General features: G+C 58.5%; 1 protein-coding gene across 2 annotated transcripts in view; it reads left to right on the forward strand.

Annotated features, from left to right (window-relative positions):
* BCOR (BCL6 corepressor) overlaps nt 1–22659 on the forward strand; it is a 115253-nt gene that overhangs the window by 19009 nt on the left and 73585 nt on the right. Inside the window, exon 1 of one of the 2 annotated variants that reach the window (XM_081793230.1) lies at nt 12401–12500. The exons of the other annotated variant lie outside the window; for it this stretch is intronic. The gene's annotated coding sequence lies outside the window, so the exon portion shown is untranslated. Of the gene's footprint in view, nt 1–12400; nt 12501–22659 lie in introns of those variants that run through there. 2 annotated transcript variants of the gene reach the window in all.

Here is a 22659-nt window from a genome sequence, read left to right on the forward strand (position 1 = left end):
AAATCCGCTCGGGCGGCGCGGCGAGGGGCGACTCCAGACTGCGCCTTAAGCAGGGGCGGCCGCCCGGGGCCGGGGGTCGGCAGTCCCCCGCCGCGCGGAGGGGGCTCCGGAAGGAGCGGGCGCGGCGCCCCGCGCGCCACCCCCCACCACCCCCGGCTGCCCGGGAACGCCCGCGCGGCCGCCTCCGCCGGGCCTGCGGCTCTGCAGTCCCACCGCCGGGGGCAGCGCCGCCCGCGCCGCCCGGGCTAAGATGGCGGCCGGCGAGCAGCCTCGCGGGCCGCCGGCGCCGGGGGGGGCGGGGGAGGCGGGCGGCGCCCCCCACCCCACCACGGGAGTCCGTGCGGGCGGCTGTGTCCCCCCCCCCCCCGGGGCGGGCGGGGGGGAGGCCGCTCCTCCGTGGCCCGCTGGGACCCCCGGGGACCCGGTCCTGCGACTTCCCCAGACAGGCACCCTGCCAGGCGCTCTACCTGGACGGGCCCTAAAGGGATATTTTGTCACCCAACTCCCCCAGGCTCCGGTTCCGAGGAGGTAGGGCTAGGCCCTGGCCGAAATAAGGACCGTGAGGATGGCTGTTGGAGTAGACGTGGTGGGCAGAGGACCGGCAGGTACCAGTAGGTGCAGGCCTCACCGCCCCCCCCCAACCCCCCGCCAGAAGACAGTCCCACCCACCCCCCCACCCCGTCACTCCTGCCTTGGCAGATCGTCCAGTAAGCCTTGGAACACCTTTGGGGCACGATGACGTAACTCCAGTGACCGCAGGTAGGGGCTCGTGCCCGGGGAAGACACAAGGCCCAGAGCTCTTGAAATCAGAATTCTCTTGGAAAATCTGGTACATCCGGTTATGAGATCCCTAATGGTACCTAGTAAAAGACTACAAAACGTGTACCGCTCATCACATGGGCTCTGACATCGGTATGCGCACAGCGTAGGCTGCCTTCTTCCTAGGACACTCCAAAACCTGAGGTCCAATTTACCAGAAATGGCATTGATGAATGCGGTGCATTCTGAGTGATCTCGCCTCGGGCTCAGGTTGGGAGGTCACAAGGGCTCCCCTAGGGAGCAGCCGATGCAGGTAGAATCACAAATGGTGGCAACAGAGGAGTACCTGGAAAAGCTAGCCCTTGTCCTTTGTATAAACTTCACGGCTGGCCCCTCCCACCAGTTCAAGGTTCCATCCAAAGTTTGCATGTTGCTTATCAGCTCAGCGTGAGAGGCTGAATGAGAACTTTTTTGGTTTTGTTTTGGTGAAATAAACTCGTTCTGCGTAACATTTGCACAGGCTTGTTATTCTTCTGGAGAACACTTCCTCCACCCGCCTAAGCTACAACCACACCAGCCTTTCCTTCCTTCTGCGGCCCCTCTTTTAATTACCTCTCTTGCCCCAGTTTAGGCAGCTCCCTGCGCTTTGTTCAAGTACAGCAATAAACCCAACACCGGACCTAGCCGTCCCTGGTCCTGACCTTCCCTCTAGCGGGCCTGGAGCCTAGAGGAGTATCCTGACTCTCCCCAGCCGATCGGGGCCAAGAACGCTGCATGTTGTGTTTATGTGCATTTTCTCCCCTCTGCACACTCGTTGGTACGTTTTAGACATGATGCTTTACCAAAAAATAAATCGTATACAAGAAAAAATTCAAAGCGGCCCTTTGAAGCCAGGCCTCCAGGAACTGAGGGTCCATCCTGCCACCAAGCCAACCATCCGCTTTCTAAATTGTAGTCGGCACCAAAGGGTTACTGCTGACCATGTGCCCACCGAATTCCTCTAGTAACACCAGCACGGGTGGCCCCGGCGCACCCACCTCCGGCCCTGTCCAGCCCTGTGACCCTCCGGGAAGGCGCGGTAACCATAAAAGGCACGATAGGCGGCCCACGGAGCAGGTTCGGTGAAGGCTCCCTACAGACCGCCGCCTGGAGCGGCAGGCCCCATCTGCAGTGCAGCTGAACGAGTTAAGCTGCCCCAAGCGGGAGCGGTCTGGGTGGGGCCTGGATGAGAAAGAACCAGCGGCGGCTGGGGGCAACCTCGGTCTCAGGATCCCCCAGTTACAGAACCTGGTGGATCTAACTCTCCGCTTTCCGAGGGCTGTGTGAGGCCCGGAAGACCCCCGTCAGGGGTTGGGAAGGGGCCTCGGAGCCAGGCCCGGTGTGAAGCTGCGCTGGGGACCTTGGAGTTGCAGGGGGACGCCCCTGCAAGGTGCCCCCCGGGGCGGGTAAGGCGCTTCTGTGCCGAACTAGCAGGGAGGAGCTGCAGCACGCGACCCTCAAGCTCCTGAGGCCGAGAGGAGTCCACGATGCGGGCAGGCAAAGGACGCGAGGCTCTTGGTGCGGAAAGGTTACTCGCCATCTCCAGGACAGCCAGCCCCCGCCGAGCCACCCCTGCCGTCTGCCCTCGGGCACCGGCCAGAACCTGGGCTGCGTGTGCCACCGCTCTAGGACCGCCAGGCTCAGCCCAACTCGACCCCGCCTCAGCCTCACAAAGGCCGCGTGGGGCTGGCAGACGAGGACCGGCCACGACTCTCAGATCTTTAATTATGCCCCTACCCTTCCCCCTACCCCATCGCCGGCTTCCAGCCCTTTAATCAATTTCACGATATTAAATATTAATTTCCCGCCAGCCAGGCTTTCTCAGAGGAGGGGGAAGGGACCGGCAGGGCAGCTCTGAGGGAGGGATGGCTTTGTAGGGTGTGACCCGGGTGGTAGGGCGCAGAGGACGCGCGGGCTCCTAAGTGACCTGCGCCGGGAACTCGGTCTGCGCTTTGCGGCTGGAGAACTTGGAGAGTAATGCAGACCTCCAAGAGGGGCAGCTAGGTGCGCAGGGAGTCCCAGTGCGCTGGGCGACAGCTTCCTGCTCCACACCCCCCGCCCCCAACCCCAAGTCAGCCTCTCGCGGGCCCGCGGCGCGCAGCGATGATGGATCGCGCCTGGCGGGGGTGATTTGGTGTTGATCGCACATTATCACTGGCAGGTTGGACTGGTTGCTGATGGACGACTTCTAGCGGCGGCAGCAGCAGCGTCTTCAGACACCGTGCGGGGACTCGCTGGCTCTGCGAGGGTCTCTCTTTATCCCCCAACCACACCTCGCCCACTTGCCAGCGTCAGGAGGATCTGAGAGTCCGAGAGGGGTCTTGCGCACCCAAGGCCGCTCGCCCTCGTCCGGGTCCTGGTGTGGGCCGCAGGCCGGACGAGGAGGGGAGCCAGGACGCCTCTCCCACTTCCTCCCATTCCTCCTTTCCTTGCCGCCCGCCCCCCCCCCCCCACCATTATTTCCTGCTTCCCCATCGAAATCGGGAGGGCCTGGGTCACTCGCCCGGTGGTTTCCCCTCCGCGGGTCCAGGCCGCGGGGGACTGGGGGGGGGGGCGAGTTCCCCCGCCCTGCGGCCCCCGCCCCTCTCTCGGGGCTCGCAGCACCGCGGCGCTGCGGTGCGCCCCTCCTCGCCTCTTTTTCTAAAGTGCCTGCAGATACAAAAGCGGTTTCGTAATGCCTTCCGTCTGCGAGAGCCGGAGGACCTTGGCTGACCTTTCGGAAACTGATTGCAACTGCCTGTTAACAGCCCGTACTGACCGCACCGAGCAGAGCGGAGGACAATCATTTAAGTGACAGACGGCGAGGTGGCCTCGGCTCAGTCGAGCGGCCTGGTTAAGCCCGCCCCGCCCCTCCCCCCCCCCCCCCCGAGTCCCCCCGCCAGCCCCGGGCGCACTGCGGGCTGTGGCGGGCGTCCGGGCGGGCGGGGAGGGCGCGCCGCGCGCGCGCGTGAGTGTGTGTGTGTGTGTGTGTGTGTGTGTGTGTGTGTGTGTGCGCGCCCGCGATTACCGGTCGACGGGTTAACCCTTCGCCGAGCGGCCGGCCCCTTTGAGGCCGGACGCTGCCGGCTTAATCTGCCATCTGCAAAAGAGGAATAAAAGGGCCGCCTCCGCCGACTTTCCCTAATGGATAAACTGTCCCCCCTCAGCGCGACCGGGGCTGCGTCCCCGCTGCTGCCGGGGAAAGATCCCGACCCTCAGCTCTTCCGGCACGTCCCCGGGTCCCCTCCCTGCGCCCCCCTCCCTTCCCCGAACAGCAAGACGCCGACACAGGAACAGCACAGGGACTGCGCGAGGGGTCCAAAGGCTCCGAGAGACTCGCGGTGCAGTGGACGTGGGTGTTCCCGGTGTTTTCTGTTTTGGAAACTGGAGAAAGGTGTTGGGGGGGGGGTAGGCCGGCACTAGGAAGACGAGGTGGGGGAGGGGAGGCTGGTGACAGGGCACCTCGGGCTGCGCTCGCTCCCTCTCTCGGGAGAGATCGCCAGCTGCTCTCCAACAGGCAGCGCCCTGAAATCTATTTAAAGAGAGGGAAAGGGGAGGAGAACAAAGGGGGAGGAGGGGGGCGGTGAGCGGAGCCTGGGCGAGAGCGAGCGAGCAGGGAGGATCCGCCGCTCCGCGGGCACATCAAGCGCTCACATCTGTACACTCCGCGATCGATGGGGAGAATGGATAATATTTGTCAGCTGCAGACCTTTCTCTTCCCGGTTCCCGGGGAGGGGAGGGGGCGAGGGAGGGGGAGGGGCGGGCAGGCCAGGCGAGAGAGGCCGCCTCAAGGACAGCGCGCTTCCCCCTGCAGCCACACGGAAACCTAGAGCCATGAAAGCCCGGGGATTTTTCTCTTATTATCATTATTAATTATTTTTTATTATTCCACAGCAGCCAGCGAACGCTCAGCGGCGCCCCTCCCCCGCTCGCCCGCCGCCTCCCTTTGTTGATTCTCAGCTGCGAGCGCGGCGGGCCCGAGCTGCTGCCGCCGCCGCCGCCGCCGCCGCCGCCGCCGCCGAGCACGATCTGCTCTTGCGCCCTCGGTCGCAGCTGCGGCCCAGGAAGCCGGGGCTGCGTCCCCGCCCCCCACCCCCCACGGCGCGGCAGCCCCGGCACCCCCTCCCTGCCGCCCGCCACGAGGCCAGCCCAGCCTCTTCGCTGCTTTTCGCTGCGGCTCCGCGTCCCCAACGCCGAGCAGAGGCGCTGGTTGCTGCCGCCCCGAGCCTCCGGCTGCGCGGGGGCCTTCGCCACCCCTCACCCCCCGGCGGCTACACTCTGATGCCGCCCCCCCCACACATGGTCTTCATTTCGCACACTCGCGGCGTGCTTCCTCTCGGCTCCTCTCCTCGGGGCTTTTCGGAGCGAGGAGGGAGGTTTAGAGGAAGTTAGAAACCCAGCGAGCCCAGGGGAAAGGGGGAAAACCCTGGCTCTGTGTCTGAGCTTCCCAGGCGGAGGGGAGCGCCCCGCGGGGGGGTGGGGCAGAGCCTGGGTGCCCTCCCGATCCTTAGATGCGGGAAGGTGAAGTGAGGGGTGGCGGCCGGAGGAGGACAGGGCGCTGGAGAGCGAGTGAGCTCCAGGTTTGCTTTGGCTCGTCCCCATGCCCGATCCTGCCGGCCAGGGCAGAACTGACCCGCCCCCTCGGAACGGCACAGCGGGCCTGGGAGCCGATCGGATTAGCGGTCATCAAATGAGACCAAAGACACCTCAGACTGTCCCCCACCTTCCGCGAGGGAGTTCCCTGGGCCTTTGCCCCCACCCTCCTCCAAGGTGTAAAGCCTATAGCTGACGCCCATAGGCCCGGGGTCTGGGCCCACTCGGGGAGGGGGGGGGGGGCGGGTGTATGTGCAGAAAGTTCTAGTCGGGGTTTACTTGTGGCTTCGCGCCCCCACCCCCACCCCCGCTGTCCTCCTGCGATTCCGGGCCAGCCTGCGGCGGCGTCCCCGACTGCTCCGCGGTCCTGGGCAGGGCAGGAAGCTGGCACGGCCGCCGGCTGGGCCGGCGCCACTTGGCCGGGCCGGCTGCTCGCTGGAACTCGCGCGGCACCTTCGCGACGAGTCGGGTTCCCGGGTCTCCCGCCCAGTCACCCTGAGCGGCTCCCCCCGCCACCCCCCTCCCCGCTCTGTACGTCGTCCTCTCTCCGGAGTCTCCCGGTCTCCGCCCGCCCTCTCAGCTTTTCCCCTCCTCGGTCTGTCTCGGGAGCCCCGTAGCGCAGTCAACCGCCCTTCCCGAGATTCAAAAAGAAGTTTTGTGTTTCCCCGGGGGCAGCAGCCTAATGCTTCCCTTGTTTTCCGGAACAAAGCAGACATTCAGTGGGGAGGGGGCAGGCGCTGACTCCTTCCCCTCCCCGCAGCACCCCGCACCCCTGCAGGTTCAGAACGCTCGCTCCCGGGCCCCGGTGGCCTGGGCATGGGGTGGGGGCCCTCTTTCCCCAGGCTCGACTACAAAAGCCGCGCCGCCCGCGCCCCAGTCTCCCCTAGCCTCTGCCGGGAGCCTGAGAGAAGGCGACATGGTGTTTGGGTGAGGTTCCCAGCCCGGGCTGGGAGGGCGCGCACGCAGCTGTTTACAGTGTGCCTGTGCTGCTGGAAGCTCACCCACCGCCGCCTGACAGCGTGGGGCACCCGCGCGCTGCCAGCTCAGAGGAGGCGCGGAACGGCGAGCCCTCCGGCACTCGGCCCGAGGCCTCCGCAGCCCTGGGGCCAGGGCGCACGGGGAGGCTCGAGATCTCCGATCGCGCGAGCCTCCTCTAGCCCACAGACCGCCCCCTCCTCCCCAACAATGGCCTGCATCGGGTAGTATATCAAAGGGACTGGAGGGAAGGGGTGAAGAGCTCGCGAGGGGAGCTCACAGCAGCCCCTGCGCCCGGTTCTCAGCAGTCCTTCCCCTCCCAGGGGGAAGTTCTCCGGCTAGAGTAAGCAAAGCACCCCACTCTGGCGACTCGGAGATACCTCTCGCTGCGGGTAGCTCCCCGCAGCCCCGCCCTTCCCGGTGGACTTCCCCCTCACCCCGCCCCCGGGGGGACGGCTGCACTAGCTGTGCCCACGCGAGCTGGGCCTCGTCCGCGCACTGCTGCCTTAGATCCCGCTCCAGCTCTTCCCCTCTCCCGGGCCTGTGGCGGGCCCCCGGCGCCTCCATCGCGTCCTGAAACTTGATCCCGTGTCGGAAGGACAGTGTGTAAACACCAGGCGCGCTCCGAGAGCCCGCGGGAGGGGCCGGGCGAGGGCCGCCGGGGCAGCGCCGAGGCCCCGCGCCCTCGCCCGCCTGCTCGCCCCGGGCACGATCAGCGGGGCCGCCGCCTCGCCCTCTGCCTTCCCAGTTGGCTTAGCTAATTGGAACCGCCGCCGCCGCTACCGCGGCGGCCTCTTGTTGAATTTTCTAGATCGCAACCGTTCAGTCGTGGCTGCCTGCGGCTCCCCTCCCCCTCCCACAGCTGTTATCTCGGCCGGCAACTTGTTGGTGGTGGGGACGCCCCTCCGCTGACCCTGGCCTCAGGCTCTGTGTTCACCCCAGCAGTTCGGGGGTGTTTTTTCTGCGGGGCGTGGGAAGGGAGGTAGAGTCTTATCGAACAGTGAGGCTTTGCGCCGGAATCCGAGGCTCGTTTCGGTGAGCACGAATACTATCCAGAGGATCCTCTCGGGCCGAACGCCATCGTCCTTGCTGTCCTGCACCAAGAGTAGTGACAGTCCCCAAGGGGCTTCAGGAGCAACTCCACTAAGTAACTTCAGTTCATTCCAGGAAAATGTTGCAGAAGGGTGGGGGGTGTTGGGAGGCACGAAGATACCCGCTCTCTCCTGCCCTGCCCCCAATCCCTCTCAGCATTTGGGACTTGCTACAACAGGGTTCTCCTACACCTGGGGCCTAGCCCACCTGAACGAGAGAGGGCCACTTTCCCTCTTGGTTTGAAGTATACCGAGTGGGTCCAGGGGGCACTTGTCTGGAGGTGTACCTCCCTCAAGCTGGGTCAGCTCTACGCTTGTGCCAGCAGGCCCTCCTGGGCCTTGGGTCTCCCCTGGGGAGCCTCCCTTCTCCTTGGCCTGCCACCGTGTACCGTAGCCTCATGCCCGTGCTTGATGCAAACTGTGGGGTCTGCAAACTGTTGGCTCTGCATGGGTCTATAGGAGGCCCAGAGCCTGGCCCAATGGCCAAGGTGGAAAGAAGTGAGGCAGTTTGATAGTACCGAAGTATTCAAGAAAACACCGCTCACGATGCTGGAGCACTGCCCTATAACCAACAACCGCCTTAGAATACCTTTTCCTCCGAGTAGAACGTTTTGCTAGTGGGTTTCACAGGCCCAGAGCCGATGTTATAAAAGTGGCTGCACCCCCAGCCCGGAAACGCATAAACACACACAGGCAAACTCCCAGAGGGCTGGGTCTGCAAAGCACCGCTGAGGGGATCTGTGGCAGCCGGAGAGCGTCAGCTTTTCCTGTGCTGGTTCTGAGAAGGGCGCCTGTTCCCTCCCCTTTGATGGCTCTCTGACAACTGTTAGGGAACAAAGAGGCAAGGCCACTGGCCCGTTAACTGTCACTTTCCAACACCTCTTTCCTTCCCTTCTAACTTTTACCCAAATCACCTCTTTGGGGTTTTTCCCCCCGAGGTGTTCTCTCAATCTATTCATAACCAGAGCAAGATTTCCAACTCAGTCCATATCGATCTGAGCTATGATAAGAAGGGAATCTATAAAATTAATATTGTAACTTGGTGTCCGGGACGGCACTTTGGTAGGTCAAGTTCACCTAGTTCTTTGGCGTCTAAAAGCCTCCAGGCCCTTCCAATCAGATAATTGAAGTTATTTCCCCCATTGCTAGTTTCTCTTCTCTTTCTGTAGTGGAAAAAAAAAAAATGCTCAAAGATGTTTATTCTCCTTCACCCCTATCCTATCAGTCTGTGACAACCTTGTTTCTGTGCAGGGTAAAGTGAATTCCTGTGTTTTGATAAAGAAGAGAGTAATTTGTGTTCCTCTTCAGGCCTGAAAAGATAATTATGTGTCCTGGGAGCTCGCTCTTCTGGCTCTCTAACAGACAATCTGGATTCTCATTCTGGAGCAGGAGTGCTTCCGTGTCCCAGCCTCCTCATCGTCGCCCCCTTCCCTCTGTCACCGCCCAGCCATCACCAGGTCCTTGGGTGGGCCACATGGCCCGAGGGTTTCTTTCTTGAAGGCTAGGGGTACCTCAGAAGACCTTGAGGCTCTGAGTCTGGTATCAGGCATTCACGTTCAACTGACTGTGAGAAGGATATTCTGAGCCATTGGAATTCCTTTTCCATCTCCCTGAAAGCTTATGCCAAGAGCTCCCCATGGGGCCTATGGTGATGGATGTCCTGAGGCCAGAGGAAGGAGCCATCATGGTGGGAAGAGTTGAGTGCTTGCCCGCAGGACTTAGACCTGACCCAAAGCAAAATGCAAACAGCGACCAAAAAAAATAAATAAATGGAAGAAAGAAAGAAAGAAAGCAAGCAAGCAACTAGCTCCGTCCACCTGGTAGCTGGCTCGGAAACAGATCCTACCCAACCCCACCCCGCAACTAGTAAAGCCTGGGGGCAAACCATTCCTTCGGCCTCCCTTTAGCTCGACTTACGACTTACGGGTGGTGCAGTTAAGCATACCAGGAAGCTGAGAGGCATCCACTACTCCTCACTTCCCCTGGCGCTGGGCTCGGCTTGGCTGAACTCGCCGTTCCTGTCTTTTTAGAAGAGCTGGTTGTGTTCCCGAAGCAGGATCGCACTGTGCCGCCTCCCTAGGGGTCCTCAGCTATTGATTTTTAATATCCGTATTCAATATTGTGTATTAAATATTGAATCCATGCACGAGAGGATGTGATGCAAATCACCAGCCGTGCCTGAGACTTTAATAGTTGTTTTATTGCCCGGAAACCACAGTTGGACGCAAGGCATCCTGCAGCCCAGGCTGGGGGCGGGGATGACAGGCAGAGAGGAGAACCGAGCAGACAAGCAAAGCCAGGACTCCCAAAGATACAAGACCTCTGGAGTAGCCACTGCTGAGGGCACGGCCAGGCACTGACAGCCCAGCAGGGCAGGTGGGCCGAGGGCCAGCTCTCAGGCGGCTATGGAAAGAGCGGGCCGTTCGGTGAAACCTGGGTAGAGGAAGAGGTGTGGGGCTGTGTCCTTCCTTCCTGGACTTCCCTAACTGGACTGTTCATTCCTGTCCGGCCATCCCCCTCCCCCTCCCCATGGATCTTCACCCAGACAGACAGACACACACACACAGACACACACACACATACACACACACACACACACACACACACACACACACACAGCTGTTGAACAGGAAAGTGAACTTGGGGGCAGGAAATTCAGGCCTTGGGCCTCCTCCACCACTCTTAGCTCTATGACCTTGGTACAGACCTCTCTTAACGTCTCTGGGCCCTATTTCCCTCCTCTGCCAATGGGGGTAATGCTATCTGCCTTACCTCCCTCACAGCCCGGCGGTGAGGCTGGCACAAATGAGATAATATTCAGGGAAAAGGCTTTTGTAGACTGTCAGGCCCCACCGTAGGCAGGCTGAGGGATTAGTGTTGGCTTTCCCTTTATACTCCCCCTCTCCTGCAGGCTGTGTCTCCCGGCTGGCTTCTTTCTCTCCGGCATGAGCCCCCTCCTCCATTATGGGCTCCTCTCCTCCTCTCCCTTGGCCACCTCCACTCCGTCTCCCGGGCTCCTGGCTCAGTGTGGCTCTGAGCTCAGACTAGGCACTCAGGTTTCGAGGACGCCCAGCAGGAGACAGGAAGGGCAAGAACAACTCTGAGTGTGTGTGCGGTGGGGGTGGGTATAGCTAGTGTGTACAAGGCCAACAGCCGCAGGAAAGCGCCGGGCTCGAGCTGGGGTTTAGGGGAGTGGGGTTGGGGGAAACAGTGAGTTGGGTGTGCTGCTGGCCCAGTGGAGGGGCTGCTGGGCTCACTGTGGGGGCAGTGGGAGGGAGTGGCGAAGAACCTGAGGCTGGGGACCACAGTTTCGGGAAGTCCAGTCTTGATTACTGATTGTTGGAAAGCCAGGGCGTGGGCTTTGCCACAAGAGTCTTAAGATCGGGAAACCCAAATGTGAATTAGGTGGAGGGTGGCGACCCTCCAGCGCCCTCCAAGGCAGATAAACAGTTGCCCGAGGCCCCCAGGAGGAAGACCAGAGTTCTCCCAATGGCCGCGCTCGAGCCCTGAGAAAGTGCTGAACTCCTCTAGCCCATATCTTTGTCTGGGGCTCAGGGAGGGGCAGAGACCAGAGGGGTCCCTATTAGCTAAGACCACCCCGGGGACCCCGCCGTGTGCTAGGAAGGCTCAAGCTGACTCGCCAAGCTCATTCAGGCCCAACAGAGACCAGCTCTGGCAGTAAGCTCCGCGGGGAATCCGCGTCGTTGTCCCCTGGGCGCGCGAAGTGGGGTATGCCAGGCCGGGCCTGGCCGTGCACGTCTCCGCGTCGGGGCTCGGGCGTCTGCTGCTGCCTGCGTTTCCGGGTCTGCGGCGGAGCCTCCCCGGCTCTCTCCTCCCGCTTTGTCTCGCTGCCAGCTCTTCGCCTGCCCTCGCCAGCCTCCTGGGTCGGCTGGTCGCGCTCTTCCTCTCCGAGTGCATCTTGGCATTTACGCTGCCTCGTTCTCGCGCGTGTGACCCCCTTGGCCCCACCCGAGCTCAGCCCGACCTCTTCCCGCGGGCTAGTTGGCACTGCCTGAGGATCGCTGCGAGTGTCCACTCCCTGTGCCCCCTCCCCCGACCCAGAACTGACGTGTCCGGGGCTTTGCGACCGCCGGGACTGAAACATCCCGAAGTTCTGCTTTAGCGCCCCAAAGCAAACCCAAGAGGGTCGGAGTGTCCCTCACTGCGTTCCGTGATGCTCCCAGCCCTAGGCAGCAACTGAATGGGGGCTTTTAGGAGACCTACTTTCCAGAGTGAAGGGGGGACTCTTCAGCGGCCGACCTCGAGCCGTCTGTGGCGTTCTCCGAACTTGAGACTGTAAGCCGCGGAGCAGAATTGGACTACAGGATTCTGCCGCTGACCCGAAAGTTGGCCAGACGTCTGGGTCCGGGTAGAGGTGTCCGGAGTGCGTGTGCATGTGCGGATCGCAGGGACTCTCGATGGATTAGCTGCTACAAAGCGGGGGAGGGGGCGCTGGCCTCGGGCGCCCGGGCCGGGGGCCTGAGAACACCCTAGGCCGCCGGACAGGTGAAGACACCCTTCCGAGCCCGGCCCCTCCCCCTGGGCCCGCACACGGCCGGCCTTTGAGGTGGAAACGGCGTCCAACTCCTTGAAAGTAAACTTGCCGCGAGGGGAGCGAAGGAGGGAGGGGGCTGGCAGGAGTGTCTGCGTCGGGAAGGCTTGTGTCAAGTTTCAACCCCTAATGACACTCGGTGGCAAGGTGCCAAGGCCCTGGGAACGGCGGCAGGGGGAAGGGCGGCCGGGGTCCGGGTGAGAGTGACCGCGCCGTGGGGCCGGACTCGCGAACCCCGAGGCGCACGGCGCGCTCTCCGGCCGGAGGAGGCCGGGGGGCGGGGGCGGCGGGCGGGGAGGGGGCGCTCCGAGAGCCGCCTGAGCGGAGAGGAGCGCAGGCATCTTCCGCAATCCATTCATGCACTGAAGCGCGTGCAGAGCTGCTGATCGCTGCCATTGTTACTCGCGGGCGGTGTGGGAGCCGAGCCTCCACTCTGGCGAGAGATAAATGGCCTCTGACAGCCCCTCCTCGCCAAGAGAGCTCCTCGGATTTCACCGCGCGGCGGCTCTCAGGTCTGTGCCTCGCTCGCTTCCCGGTGAGAACCTTTAAATCAGCCTCCCGGCCCTCCCTCCTCTCCGCCGCTGCCCCCCGCCTGCTCAGGCCCCGGCAGGGCCCCGGGCGCGTCGCGCGCCGTCTCTGGCCCCCTCCCCGCCTGGAGGGGGGGACGAGGTGGGGAGCTCCGGGAGGACCCGGGGGCCGCGGGGGAAGCGACTGGAGCCCCCCGCCCCGGGTCCGCACCTCCCCCGGAGCGGAGCCCCGCGCCCCGCCTCCGCGCCCACAAGATGGATCAGGCTACCGTGCGGAGAGCGGGCTGTAAATATTTAAAAAGTCTCTCGCGCGCCGGCGGTAATGGCTTTCGCAGTCGGAATGTGTGCTAGGAGAAGAGAGGAACGGCGATGTGTGTAGTGTTGCGAGGTGGGGGAATTGTTCCTGTGCCTCCCCCACCCGGTCCAGGGTGGGCTGCAGGTTCCGGCTTCCCGATTTCCCGCCCTCCGCCTCTCCACGGCCGCGTCCCACGGTAGCGTCGAGAACGCCAGTCGATAGGGAACTTGAGCATGGAAGGGCGACTCAGATCAGGACGAGGTGACCTGGAGCCACTATCCCCTTCGGGGTCTCTCAAGGTCCTAGGCTAGAACTGGCCGGAGATCCCTCGTCCAGATCCGCTTCTCGCTGATGCACGGGGGAGGGCGGGAAAAGCACAGGTTAGAACCCCCTGAGTTTGTGCGGTCGCTAAAGCCTGGGCCAGGGTTTCTGCAGCGGGGGCCTGGGCCCTGTTTGTGCCTTGGCTCCCCTCCCCGTGCCTCTCTTAAGCCTCGATCCACTCCAAAGGCGAGCCCTTCCCCCGGCCTCCCCGCCCCCCCCCCCCCCCCCCGCCCCTTCTGAATCTGAAAGTAGCTTTGTGGCTGCTGGGACAGAAACCTGGGAGGTGGCGACGCGGAGAGATGGGGTGGGGGGCGGTGCCTAGCGCCCAGGCTTAGTGGAGGTCACACGTGGATGTGGAGGGGGATCTTTTGCTTCTCTGGCGAGTGTGGGCCTGGGATCTTTAAGGCCTCTCCCGGCCGGATGGAAGAGGTGGGGGAGGGGGCATCCAGTCTTCCCGGCTGGGAGAGGCTTAATGGGCCCACCACAGGGTGTGTGCCGGGTGAGGCTGTCGCCTTTGCCAGCAGCCCCTCCCTGGCGGGGCGGGGGCGCCGAGTTGCCCAGGGCTGGGGCGGGCCGGGCGCCACGGGTTCGAGGAGAAGATTGGAGGGGTGTGCGCCCAGGCTGGGGCTGCCCCCCTGCACTCCTCCGCTCCGCCCTCTCGGGGGACCCGCCAAAGTGTGGGTGCTGGCGGCGTGTCAGGGCGCGCCAGGGCTGCTCTCCGCGTTCGAGCGCGTGGAGCTCCCGACTCCTGGCATCCCCGTGCGCGCTCCGCTTCCAGGGGCTTGTGTTGTGCCCTGCTCGCTTGTTTGTCTCGTGTGAGTCTCGTAAACCTCCCTGATTTATTACCCAGACTAAATGCTTAATTTGTGAATATGAAACAGATTAAAAGGGGCGGGGGGGGGAGGGGGCTTGAGGTCGGCATATTTTAGCAATCAGACCAAAGCAGCCCGGCAGATGTTTCAAATTTGTCGACATTTTCAGGCTCATGTGGAAAGGCAGCCAGAATGGTCAAGAGGTCTTCTCCTTCCTTCAACCTGAGAACTTGGCAGTGATCAAAAGGAGGTGATTAGTAGCTGCAGTGAAAAGACACCGGCAGGCAAGGAGTTAACAGAGGCTGAGCCCTTTACCTCCAGGATTGGGATTGGAGTTGTTGGGGGGGGGGGGGGGGGACCTGGTCACAAAGGCTAGAGACATCCCGGCTGAAAAGGCTCAAGTCCCAGAAGCCTACTCTGAAGAACAAAGTAGAGGATCCATTTAAAAGTTAATTTAGTAAATAAACTTTATTGCCGATGAAACAAACAAGAAAGATGGAAACACCAGCTGCAAATGGCCAACAGATAATAAAAATAGTTTGATGTGGCCGAATGTGCTTGTGCCTTTCGCCAGGCTTCACACAGGCCTCACCGGAGCACCCTCTCCCTTTGGAGAGCCCTGACGTGTGCAGGCGGTATTTTTTGGCATTTGTCATTTTTAGGCAACTTCACACATCAAAGGCGAGCACGGTGTGCTCTGGGGCTCCCTGGTTGCAGCCGCCCAGTGAAGCAGATACAATTTCTATAAATTGGCCTTCTCCTCTGGGTTTTGATTGATCATCACCATATGAGATTATTGAAAGTCTAATGTCTCATTTCACTTTCTCCAAGGGGTGAGGAGGGGGACAGTTTATTGGAAGTCAGGCCACGTGAAGACTCTGGTGTTGTGCAATCGTAATTTCCATTAGCCCGGGTAGATCACCCTCTGGAAACTCCCATGCATCTCCTGCCCGTTCCTTGTATCCCCTCCCCCCTCCCCCCCCTCCAGGTCTCAGCTTCTGCCTTTAACAGGTACAGTCCAACCAGCGCCTTCTGGAGCCTTTGTAGTTGTAAGGAGACAATGGCTGTTGACTAAAACAAGGCAACAAAAGATTCCTTTTTAAACATATTTATTATAACTCACGAATCCCCTCTTGAGAATTGTTGCCTACTCCAAACTTTTTTGTTCCCCTTTGCCTCGGTGCTATCTTTCGTTTTATTAAAGTTGATTATGGTTCCTCTGCCTTGTCCTCAGCCAGACAAAGGCTTAGGGAAAGTCAGAGAACGTGTTAATTATATGTTTCTTGTAAACCGACTTTTCATTTCCCCCGAACACATTTAGTTGGCTTGGTGTTTAGTTTAACACTCAGTTGCTGCAAATATGCTGCTTAAAAATGCTGTCTTTATTAAAACAAATAAATGAATGCAAAGACCTTTCTAATTTCAACTCGCGTGGGCTAGAAACAGAACAGAAAACCGAAATCGAGAGCAAGAACGAAGGAAAGGCAGCGGGGAAGGGAGAGAAAAGAGACCAGGACACACACACACACACACACACACACACACACACACAGTATTTCTTCTGCCATCCCTCCCCCAGCCGTGTTAAACTGGTCCATACAATTGTCCCTCGCTGCGCCCTGCAGCTCACCAGCCCGCCTGGATTTTCCATCACTTGGCGCCTAAGGCTATCATTAGCTGAGAATGGACAACCTCTACCTGCTGGCAGCCCATCACTTACCAGCGGGGGGAGGCTGGCTGCAGGCTCCCGTGCCTGGGCTGGGCCCCATTTGCTCAACCCGAGAGGGGTCCTTGGTTCTTGCCCCTGGGTGCACTGGTGCCTAATTAAACTCTATCCAGGGCAACGTGCACTAAATATACGGAGGCTGAGAGGAAGCTGGGAGGAAAAGGGGGTCATTACCTGGGCAGAGAAAGTGACTCTTCTGAGAGACAGGAGGACGGGATCCCTCTGATCACACTTTCTGTTTACCCTCAGCAGAGCCTCTGAGCGCACATTAACAGTCTTGCTGAAATCAAGGAGAAATGGAAATTAGGAAGGAAAAAAAAAAAAAAATCTAGAGCCCACAGATAACTAAACAGGGTCCGTGTCACCACCAGGCAGGAGGGAGGTCGACCGTAGCTCCAAACAGACAATGCTAGCTGCAGAAAAATGACTCGGGTGCCCTTGTGGCATTGGAGTTATAGCTCATGTGCCACGGCCCCGTCGCACGCAGGAGCTGGAGCCGTATAAATGGCTGTGAGGACAGAAAGGAACGGATATGTCAGGAGCCCAAGGACCAGGTGTGTGTTGTGAAGCCAATCAGACCGTGGCAAAGCAAGGGGAGAGTCCCCAGCTGAAGGCCGGGGACCCCACTAAGACCTGGGCCCCCGGCAGGATCAAAATGGCCTGACCTGGGGATACAGTGACAGCCTACAAGCGGGCTTTAATTGAGTCCCCACTGTACCCGGCTCAAGAAGTCGCTTCTGGAGCCTTAAGGTGCTAGCTCGAGGTGACCCGTTACTGGCAAAAGTAAGACCAGAACCCAGAGCTCCCTGCTTCGGGAAATGGAGTCAGAGGAGGACGGTGGCTTGTGGTTAGAGGGAGATCCAGGGATGCTCTTGGTCACTGCAGAGGAGGCCCAGTGTTTCAGTCGTTCAGCATTTATTAAACACTTGCTGTGTGCAAAGCGCTACGCAAGCCACGGTGCTGCGAGGCCTCCAAGGCATGATGAGCAGGGGACCCTGGGTCCTTTTTCTGTGCCTGGGGACAAAGGCCTTAAAGGAGAAGGGAAGAAAGAAGCCGACCACTCTCAGCCCACAAGGGAGGTTTACAGCGGGGCAGCCTGGACTGTGAGACTGTTCTCCCAGACGTGGAGGTGGCAGGGAGGACATCTGGAGCAGGCCCGTCACTTCAGTTTCCTGGCGGGGCCTGTGTTTCCTCGGGCAGGCCGGGAGAAGGAGTCTAAAGCAAATCCCTGCGCCGAGCGCTCCCTGCACTTGTGTCTGTTGTCCTGGACAAATAGGAGACTGTAGCTTATCCCCAAAAGCTCCTGGACAAATGTAGGCTCTCTGGGGGAGCTGGTAAGGGAATACTGCCTCCCTTAACAAAACAAACCCGAGACTCTCCAAGGTTTAGCACTGGAAACGGAATCTCCCAGCAGAGAAGGGGAGCTGGCTCAAGCGCCCCCCCCCACTCCGTGCCCCCCGGATTCCACCTGCCCCTTGGGGCGCTCGCAGTGTGATCACAGGTGCCCTCCCTGCAGCCATCTGGCCTCGGCCCAGCCTCCGCTCTTGGTTTCCCTAAGCAGAGGCGAAACATGCTGGAGCCTTCAAAGCACATTCCTAAACACTAAGGGAGATCTGCGGGGAAGTGAAAACAAAGAGGCCCAAAGAGTGTTGGAGCGGTTCAGCTTACAGAGTCTGTGGGCCAACAGGGCTGGCCCAAGTTCAGTCAGACTCCCTGGCTGTGGGCCAGCCGGCGCTGGCAGCGTGCCCTTTCCAGCCCACCACTCAGCCCTGCGTTGGCCCCCAGACCTGGTCACACCCTCGCACCCAGCCCAGACCCCAGGAAGCCCTGGCCGCCCCTGGGGTTTGCTGGTTCCGGAGGCGGTCAACGGTCCCCGCGGCCCCTTAACCCAGAACTTCGCAAGAGCGAGCGGGTTGCCAGCGGGCCGGCCCCTCGGGGTGCCCTGTTGGGTCTGGGGGTGGCCCAAGCCCCCAACTGGGCCTTGAGCAGCTATCTTGGGCAGCTGTGAACACTTGGTCACTGTTTCCCCGTGTGCGTCATAAAAATATCACATTCCGTGTGCTAACTTGTGATAAGCGTGACATCCAGGCCCCAAGAGGTGCCCACACACGTAACGGGGAGAGCATCAGACCCAGGGCCCTTTACGGAAGGTGAGTGTTCATACGACATCTAGCCCCTCTTGTTAGGCGTTGTGCTTGTGGCTGTTGGGGGTGGCCAAGGGAGACCCCAGGCCCCGGGGGCCCCTCCTAAGGAGAACTTAATAATTTCCCCCAAGAGAGAGAAGCCCCACGGAGCTGAAAACCCCACTGTGCTCGCACTAACTAAACCCAGGAGAAAGAGCCTCCCTTGGTTTTCCTCCTCAGGTATATATTTTTCAAGCCAAAGGGTGGATGGTGTATTTCTGCCCACTTTCCACTTACAGCTGGATAACTAGGGATCCCCACCTCCCCCCCCCCCCCCCCCCCCAGCTCTGAGCTTCTGACCTGCTGAACAGGCACACTTGGGAACGGGGAGTTCTGTGCTTTCTTTCCCGAGGTTCCACTCGGACAATGTCACTCACGGTAGCGGCAGATGTTACGGGCAACACCTTCATGTGCCTCAAAATTCTAAGGATAGATATCAAGGGTGTGCAGAGAAGTAAGCCCCTCCCACCCCCAGTCCCCAGTCACCCGGTTTGCCTCTCTGTAGGGAGTCAGTGCGCCCGAATTCTTGCTTACTCTCCCCGAGATGGTCTATTAAGGCTAATTCTTTTTTTAAAAAGTTTCTTTTATTTTTAAAAACCCCAAACCCACATAAAAATCGAAGGAACAGTACAATGAACACCCATATAGGAAGGCAGATTTTTCAAAAGCGCTATATTTATTCAACACGCCTACCCTTGGAAAGAATTCAAAACCCCTTCAAAGATCTGAATTAATTTAACTTTATCTTAAAATGTTAGTTAGAGGGGCGCCTGGGTGGCTAGTTCGGTTAAGCGTCCAACTCTTGGTTTCAGCTTTAGGCATGATCTCGCGGTTCGTGAGTTCAAGCCCCGCATCGGGCTCTGTGCTGACGGCGCGGAGCCTGCTTGGGATTCTCTGTCTCCCTCTCTTTCTGCCCCTCCCCCGCTCTCTCTTTCTCTCTCTCAAAAATAAATATGTTTTTTTTAACGTTAGTTAGGAATACTTTGCCCTCGTAGATACGTTGCTTGTCTATCCTTCCCCGCCTGCCCTCAGCACCTTATCAGAGTGAGCCTTTAGTAAATCTTGTGGGGTTCAACAGCAAAGACCACGCAGTAGTTGGCAGGGTGGAGCCAGACTGCCGGGTCGGAAATCTGGCTCGCCACCTGACTAGTCGCATGGCTGCAAGCAGTTACTCTTGGGGCCTCACTTTGCCCACCTGTAAAATGGAGGGTGATGATACGACAGATTTCAGAATGTTGCGAGAATTAAATTGGTTGATAGACATGCATCACTTAACATGGTGCCTGGCATAAATATATATCTCTCTATCTCTATCTATCTATATTATATCTATATCTATATCTATATCTATATCTATATCTATATCTATATCTACATAGTGCTTAATAGGTACTGGGGAGACTGGAGATTTAAACACATTTGGTATCAACTTTGCTTTGGTGATTGCACGTGAGTCGTTTGGCCCCGAGTTCATGGCCTCCGGGTTTTCACTGGTAACCGTGAGAGAGGCCCCAGGAAAGCCGGAATGCAGCTGTATAATCCTCCCCCTGAGAGAATTGCCCTAGCTCAGCTCTGCTCCGTGCTGAGGCAGAGTGGCGTCGAAGGGGCAAGGGTTTCCCGTGGACAGCTTCCACACTCATGGAGAGTTCCTAGCCATGCTTATTAAAAAGGCATTTGGAGAAAAAGTCTACACGCGCCCCCCCCCCCTTCCCCGCCCCATTTTCTAGTCTAGCTGGTTGCTGCCCTGCTGATAGAACCATCTAGCATTGACTTTAGGGACAGAGCCGAGAAGAGCATGCCCCTCTCTGTCGGGGAGTTTCAGGCTCACAAAGGCCCACTTCGGGCCCAAGTTGAGGGTCAGACAGGCAAGTGGGTGCGATCCCAGGAGTCGCCCTGTCTGACAAGTCGGAGAGGGTCTTATGGACCCCCAGACGAAGTTGTCCCGGATGCTCTTCACATAGGAATGGTTGAATGGTGGGTGTCTTAACAGCCAGAGGCAAGAGAGGACACGGGAAAGATAAAGAAATTTGTTTAAAGGTATGCTTTGCTCTGTGCTATAAAATACTATGCCTAATGTTAGGCTTTGACGGCTGTAATATCTGACCTTGACATTGTAGTGTTTCTGCCATATAATTTAATTAACGTGTGATGCTGGCACGATGCCAGAGAAGTCAAACGTTCTGACAGCTCTTGGAAGCCACATAAGTCCCTTTGAAGTTCCCCCCAGTGAACGAGCACACGGAGAAACCTCCTCAGGTTGAGGACAGCCCCCGAGACGGGGCACAGAAATTTAGCTGTGTTGTGGTTACATTGGATGGCACTGGCCAAGCCACCAGCTGACCTGTCACAGTTCTAGAGGCCTGCCGTGGTTTCTGGGGGCCCCAACCACCACGAGTGGCTCCTTGAGGAAGAATAACTCATCCTACATCAGGGACCACATGCGGAGGTCTCCTGTTTGCAGACTTTTCTCCACCAAATGTTTTCTTCTTGTTCCACTTGGCCTCTCACCAAATCATCGAGCTTCATACAGGAACATAAATTAGATAAGAGGCATATTAACTAAGGACAAAAAGGACTATATACATCCACTCCGCACATAATTAACACTCACTAGGCACCTACCAAGGCTCTGGGCATTTATGGCAGGGAACAAAACAGTGCCTTGGCCATCATAAAACTCCATTTTACTGGAGAGAGAAAGAGGATAAATAAATGGGCAAAAATACGTAGGTAGTGATTTAGATTGTGATGCGTGTTATGAGGAATTAAGAAGGGTGAGGGGATAGGGAGAAGGTGGGGTTCCCTTTTAGATCGGAGACTGTGCACTGGGAGTCTGGGGTTGGCAGGATCACGTTGCTTAGGCGATGTATCAGTCGGTGCTTGCCACAATTATGCTGTGTAACAAACGACCTCAAAACCTAGTAGTTTACATCAGTAAGAATTTATTTCTCACCTACGTGTCTGTGAGTCACCTGTGGTTAAGCTCTTCTAGACTGGGTTCAGTTAGGCTTGACTCCCAAGCGTGGGTTGGGTCTGGTCTCCTGCATGTGTCCCTCTTCCTCTGTGGCTAAGTGGGCCACCTGGAGCACGTTCTTCTCACGGCAGTGGCAAAAGCGCGCGAGAGAGGGCAGAGTGGAAGGGCCATGACTGTGAAGTCCTAGTCTTGGAACTTGTACGCTGTTATTTCTGCTTACATTCCGTTGGCCAAAAGACGACATCAAGGGACGGGAGGTCCACTCCGTGTCCGGCGGAATGAATGGCAAAGTCCCACGGCACAAGGGTGTGGATACAGGGTGAAGTGAAGAATTGAGAACAGTAATGCAATCTGAAACAGATGGTTCAAACCAAAACTATGTATCTCTAGCTATGGCATTTATATATACAAATACATATATCAAATGATATAACCGCCCTTGCTAGAATCTTCTGTTTTAGATTAAATTTAAATAAATCCACGCAGTAATTACACATTAGCATCCCTGAGGTGGTTCATTATGGGACCAGAGGCTTCTGGGTCATGGCCACAAACCTCAGGAAACCTGGGAAGATGGAGAACTTTCTTCCTGCCTGAACTCCCCTCGTGGGGCTGGTGAAGGTGGGAAAAGCCAGAGGAGACCCCCGCCCGCAGACCCAGCACGTGTCCTTGCCGGCCTCTGAGCACGTCTTGGAGTGACACAAATCTGGAGTAGGACCCAAGAGGTGTCACACTGGGCCTCGCTCTGCTACTGAGTAGACGTTTAGCCAGTCTCACTGGCTGTTTAGGACATCTAGGCTCATGCATTCGCTGTATTAGGGCATAGGACAAGAGCTCCCAGAACTTTCTTGCAGTTCTTTTTCGCCTAGCCCAGTCTGTCCTTCCTCATGACATCCTTGAATAATGTGAGAGGGATCCCTAAGTGTCTCTTCAGCAAGCGATGATGTTTCAAATCGGGCCTCTCTTCAATGAATTCCTCCAGGGCTCTGCAGTCAGCCAAGTCCTGGAACCTGGCCCTTCCCTTCAGGAAGGAAAGCGTGCTGTTCAATTGATTCCGATGGCTAATGGAATCTAACCGCCTTTGCCCAAAGTGATTCCAATGAAAGGAATCCACTGTATAAAAATCCAAGGTAAGCAGAGATAATGGAGCGCAGGGGCAGATGTTTCATGGCGGGGCCCCGTGGGGATTCAGACCGTCTCTTATCTGGGAGAATTCTGACTCCTGTCTCCAAAGGTGCGCTAATCTTCCGTAACGAATCGTAGCCTAGAAGTAGAAGGGGGACCAGCTGGGTATAACCGCCTCTTAGACCAGCCGCCATCACGGAGCACGCTGGGCGTTCCTCACACTGTAGCTCAGTCTCCGATTTCACTGGCAACTTTGCTTGATTTAAGGGGGTCTGTCTTGACCTTATCCGTGTCGGAACCTCCCAGAGGCTCCTGTGTGCTTTCAGCCTTCATTCCCCCCGTTAGATGATGCTAATGATGGTGGTGATGACTTGCTTTTCATTGAAGCAAACTAGCTGCGCAGAAAAGCACACACACCATGGGTGCTCAGCTGGACGGGCACACCCATCGAACTAGGACCCGGATCAGGAGACAAAACAGCACCAGCACCCCAGAGATCAATTCATGCCCCCTTTCAGGTACTACGGGCCCAAAGGAAGTTGTTGTCCTCACTTCTTTTTATTTATTTATTTTTTTTTTTAAAGTAACCTTTACACCCAGCGTGGGGCTGGAACTCCCAACCCTGAGGTCAAGAATCACATGCTATGCTGACTGAGCCAGCCAGGTGCCCCTATTGTCCTGGCTTCAAAGAGCATTGATTACCATTGT

The sequence above is a fragment of the Panthera onca genome, chromosome X, assembly GCF_046562875.1.
Source record: "Panthera onca isolate mPanOnc1 chromosome X, mPanOnc1 haplotype 2, whole genome shotgun sequence".
Lineage (NCBI taxonomy): Eukaryota > Metazoa > Chordata > Mammalia > Carnivora > Felidae > Panthera > Panthera onca.